Here is a 6,000-nt window from a genome sequence, read left to right as displayed (position 1 = left end):
GTTGAGGGAGGAGGCTGGAGGGACGGGAGGAGGGAGGAGAGGGGGATCTATGATTGGTATGTAAAATGAATTAAAAAATTCCTTAATAACAAAAAGGAGGCTGGGATGGTGATCTTGAGGAGTAAGCCATGTTATTATATAGGGCTTTTAAGGCAAGAGTCCATTGGGGAAAAAAAATGGGATTTTTAGCAAAGTGTTAAGTGAGATAAAGGAGTTAGGCACACGTATTTCTGGAAAAAGAGTATTAATTAGACTAAAGAAATACATGCGCCATGGTTTTGCAGCCGTCTGGGGTGATGTCCACGGCTCCTATTACCACTGAGGGCTCTGCACATGCCCAGGGTCTGGAACCATGTTGGTGTCTGAGGTCCATGCTGCCGCCAAGGCCATACTGATCTGGGCGGCCTGTGCTGCCACTAGAGCCATAGTGATGTCCGGGCCCAAGCTGCTTTTGAGGGCTATATCTGTATCCGCAGTTCTGCTGCAGGTAGAGTCTGTGATGATGTCCTTGGCCAGTGTTAGCACAGGGGACATAGGAACCACGTGTGTGGAAATCCAAGGACTGCGCTGAGCCAGCCCTGCCCTTGCTGACCCTGGGATGGATGGCCCTGACCTTCCCTGGATACTGCAGCAGTATGAGAAGCTTGATCTCTCATGGGAGAGCTCCCCCCTATCCCCCCACAACCTCCTGCCACCCTGTATGTACTTGGGAAAGATAGTCCCACCCCTCACCACAGGCATGCAACTCAACAGGGCAGCACACTTGAGCTGAACCTCAGGTGAAAGCAGGAGAGTTGACCCCACCCCACTGTGACAAGGGTAAGAGAAACACACACACACACACACACACACACACACACACACACACACACACACACACGGCTCACCCACTGCTACCTGCAACAGGCAAGAGAGATGGTCCCAGGGTCACAAAAGCAGGAGAATTCGCCCTGCCCCTCACAGGCTGCAGCACTCAAGAGCGTGGGCTCCACATCCAGTCTGGGTCGCTCTCTAGAGCTAACCCTGTTGTCAGGAAGCAGGTGAGCCAGCCCTGAGGGCATGAGAGCAGAGAGCTGACTCCCCCACCCCCACCTCATATCCCCCCTATAACAATGAGGAGAGAGGGACCTGCACCTCAACTGAGCAAAACAGTAAAACTAGCCCTGGTGCTGTGAGTGTGAGAGGACTAGATCTGGGGAACTGAGAGCAGAAACGGCCCCAGCCCTTGCTGTAGGCTGCTAGCTGAGGCAATGCTGGAGAGCTAGCTCACCCGGGTATTGAAGATTAGGGAAAGTTGTCGGGCTGACCAACCCAGCTACCAAGAACCGGGGCCATGAGTTGGCCTACATCCACCTCATCGATGAACTGTTGGAGCACATGAAGGAAACGAACCTACAGATCCAAAACTGCAGGATCTCCATAGCACAGGACAGCAACAGAGTATCCAAGAGGAGCCACGTTATCAATAGCGTAACAGAAGCCAGCCTTAAATCAGACCAATGACTCATAGCAATGAACACTTACAGGTAAAGATGAATGGACTAAAGGGTAAAGTGTGTGACTCAAAGGGCCATACTACAACTTCCACAATGAGATTCCTCTCCTTTTGAAGGGGGGGGGTCCATTAAATTTTATTTTGTTTGGGGGAGGGAGGTTGCATGGGCAGAGGGCAGAAGCAAGGGGGTAGGGAGATTAAGTGGGATTGGGATGTACGATGTGAAATCCAGAGAGAATCAATAAAAGTTGAGAAAAATAATACATTCCCAAAGCCTTAAAACTGAAGATTCCTGAAGGCATTCAGGAATGAAAGAACGCCAGAATGAATGATGGAAAACGCAACAGAAGGGCAGAGGTTAACAGAAAGCCACACCCTCCAAAGCTACAAAGGCATCAGCTCCTATATCAATAGTGCCCAGAGGCATGATAGTTCCCAAGATTTAATCATTAATTGCAGGGACAGCAACAGTGAACAGGAGAGGGACAGGCCTGCTAACCTAAGACAGGATGGAAAGGTAGCCTTGGAAGAAACAGTACTTAGGGTGGTGGGGAGAAGTGGTATGGTTCTGGATGTATTTTGAAGACAGGAGAGATCCGATTTCCTGTCCAAATGGCTGTGGACTGTAAGAAATGATACTCAAGGGGAAATTCAAACTTTTTCTTTTAGCCCTTTTTTTCTTTTACATGAATGGAATATCGTCATACACTGACATGAGACGGGCTTTGTGTACAGCAGATTTCCAGGGGAAATGCCTGGAATTCAGTTTAGAACATACTGAATTCAAGATACCATAAACACACCTCCAAGACAGCCCAGTGACATGAGCAGAGAGTCAGATGTTGTAATTGAAGTCCACGGTAAAGATCTGTGCCCTAGATGTGACTTAAGGACTCAGTGCATAAGCTGGTGGTTCTCAACCTGTGGGTCTCAACCCCCTTTGTAGTGAACGACTCTTTCACAGGGGTCACATATCAGATATCCTGTATATCTGATATTTGCATTACGGTTCATAACAGTAGCAAAATTACAGTTATGACATAGCAATGAAGTAATTTTATGTTTGGGATCACCACAACACAAGGAACTGTATTAAAGGGTCACAACATTAGAAATACCACTGGGGTAGATGAATATTTCTAAAGTTTCCGAACTCATATTCATTATAAAGGAAGTTCCAACTTTCTCTATATGGCTTCCCTGATTTTCAAAGGTATAAAACATTCAGAAAAGGACAAGAAATTAGCAAGTTATGTATCACTCAGGAAGAGTATCATTGGAGAATCTTCTTTGTATTTTATCATAAAAACAGAAGAGGGTATTTCAACTTTTTTTCCTTGTCCAGATTATCTGAATAATAAGCCTTGTGGGATTTTTTGTGGCCTCATAATTCTCATAAAGTTATTTACCTCTTCCTTATAGTTCTCATTGTCTCATAGCTTTCTCTCCTTCTCAGACACAATGATAAATCATCAGCTCATGCATAGAAGAGCAGTTACATGATTTTAAGTCAATTAACATTTTTCTATAAATAACCTTTAAAGAACTATTTGTGGCTCTTATAATTAGTTTCAGAAACTGTTGTTTGATCTTGCATCTGTAATCAAGTTTGCTCTTTATCAATGTAAGCAACACACTGGCCAGTTGTGGTGGTGCACGCCAGTAGCATTTGCCGAAGGAGGGGGAGGAAGAAAGGTCACAAGTTTAAGACCAGCCTGAGCTCCATTTTTAACGTCTCAAGAAACTGATTCAAAGCAGGCTACCCAGTCTGCTCACCTCCATATCACGATGTCACCTTCACAGCCAAAGTTTAAATTGATCACTTATATAAAATTACCAGAAAATGACAGACTAAATCCATTAGAAAACTTATCCAACAAAATTTCCAGGATGAAAAAAACTTCAGACCTTTATGTTTGTAAACGTGATTTTTGAAAACCTACAAGAAACATTTGCTGTAATGTAGGGCTTACCCGAGACAACACTGAACACTGAATACATAGAGATTGAGGAAGAGCCCTGAAATTAGTCACAGAATTTTCTGTGAATATGTTTGCATTTTTAGGGTAAAGAGTTGAATCTTTTTTTTTTCTTTCGAGATAGGGTTTCTCTGTGTAGCTTTGCGCCTTTTCTGGATCTCGCTCTGTAGACTAGGCTGGCCTCAAACACACAAAGATCCACCTGCCTCTGCCTCCTGAGTGCTGGGATTAAAGGCATGCACCACCACCGCCCGGCGCGTTGAATCTTTCTATGGTCTCAAAAACTCCATGACTGTCTATAGTAAAGATTCAGTGAATAAAATGTACTTTCCAAGACACTATGTGTTCTCTGCTGCTTCATCTTTCTAGACTCTACCTGTACACTGTCCTGGACTCTGGCCCTACCTGTTTCAATGTCAATGTCTTTAGGAAAGCTCTCTGATTTCCCAAATAGAGATAGATATGTTTTCTCTCTTCAGTCCTCTCTGACTTGCTGCCTGGTCTAGTTGCAGCATCCCTCTTCCTTCCTACCCCCACCTGCTGGCTACCTCCTTCTCTTTCTTTGTGACCTAGCATGTCATTCATGAAGTCTTTGGGGGATACAACTGACCCCTGGCACTGGGTTACTTTCTTCTTCTCTGTGCTCCCAGAGTATCCAGGGTGAAACCTGTGTGACAGTGATTACCATGCCCTGTTAGCACTACGTGTAATTGCTCTGTGTCATTGAAGCTCGTTCTCTGTCATCTTCCCATCTCTAATGCCTATCACAGTTCTTGATACTGAAAAACAGCCAGCTGAGTGAATGATAAATGATAAAATCTTATTTTCTCAACTTTAAGAGAAGAAAACAGTATATGGACTCCAAAATCTTGAACACATGCCAATATATAAGATTAGAGTCACTACACACAGCAAATGACCCAAAAATTAAACACACAGGACCATCTGCACCTTTCTCTTGTTCCAGATTTAGTCAAACCATTACACAGCAGAGAATATTTCCCCTCAATGCACCTGCCAGTTGGAGAGAAAGCACCTTCCAAAAATGTAAGGGTTCTAACCAAGCCTTTGGTAATTGGAGGGTGCTTTGTCTAAGTCCCAAGAAGAGAAAACACCTGGTACCTAGTACCCAGTTAGAAAACATTTTCTGCAGTATTTGGTACATGCAACATGTGCTTTTGTTTTGGATAAACATTAAACTGAACCTTCTGTTATTTTCAAAGAACATCAAATATTCCCAGTGAATGTAGGATGTGCAGTATGGACGTGCACAGACAGGGTTTTGACTCATTCTATCTCAGCTGAAGAGTGTATACATTTTAGATGGTGAAATTATGTTATTAATAAAGTAACTACATAGAGCATGTTCAATATGGATACACAAATGCACACCACACTCAGGATATGTGCTTAATGATGCATTGTTTCTGAAAACTAATGTCTTATATTCTACAAATACAGTGATATATTAAATGGTATAAATATAAAGATTAATCACACAATAGATCAGTAATTGTGGTCTACACAAGGACTTAAAAATTACCATGTGGTGGACTGGAAGTGAATTTTCTGAAACTCCTATGATGAGACTGCCCCCTAGAGTTCAACTCACCACATTGCATGAGAAATTAAATAGAACTGATTAAAAGGTGGCAACTTGCTCTTCAAATCTAATATTGCTATAGGGACCTGAGTGAAGTAATATTCACAGCATTTGTTTTTCTTACGGAAATTTTGTGATAAATTTATTTTACAGTCAAGGTTAATATAAAATAGATAGCTCTAGAAGCTTTAGGAGGAAAAAGTGTAGATTAGTGTAAAAGAGTTCAAATGGTCTAAATGGATTAGGATTTAGAATCCATACCTATAATTGTGATTCAATGATCAAATATATATTCAATTCTGAGAATTAATACCCCTGAATAAATAGCATAAGCTTCAACATATTAATATTTTTAAATATGCACTCAACATTTTTTAAAAGGAAATGAACACTCCCCACCCATGCTTACCCACCCAGGCTCACCCACCCATGCCCACCCATCCATGCTGACTCACCCATGCTCACCCACCCAGGTTCACCCACCCATGCTCACCCATCCAGGTTCACCCACCCATGCTCACCCACCCATGCTCACCCACCCATGCTCACCCACCCATGCTCACCCATCCATGCTGACTCACCCATGCTCACCCACCCATGCTCACCCACCCATGCTCACCTGTGAAAACCACAACAAGTTTCTCAGGGCAACTTAATATTCTTCTTCCTGTTACACCCAGATGATCCTTTGATGGAAAACAGAGTGCCAGAAAAAGTTAGAAGGATCATGACGAAGAGAGCCAACTGGCTTCAGTGATTGTGCCAGGGGTTGGGGCAAATCACAGACAGATCAGAATGAAAGTTTTTGAGACATTCCACACCCTTAGGAAAATTGGAGAAAATGCCACCACACACAAGACTCATTTCGCTGGTGCTAAACAAAACCTCCAGATCTTTCTGTGTCTTTTAGTTAGAATAGCATC

The sequence above is a fragment of the Peromyscus eremicus genome, chromosome 18 (genome assembly GCF_949786415.1).
Source record: "Peromyscus eremicus chromosome 18, PerEre_H2_v1, whole genome shotgun sequence".
Classification (NCBI taxonomy): Eukaryota; Metazoa; Chordata; class Mammalia; order Rodentia; family Cricetidae; genus Peromyscus; species Peromyscus eremicus.
Note: the sequence above shows the minus strand (reverse complement) of the source record.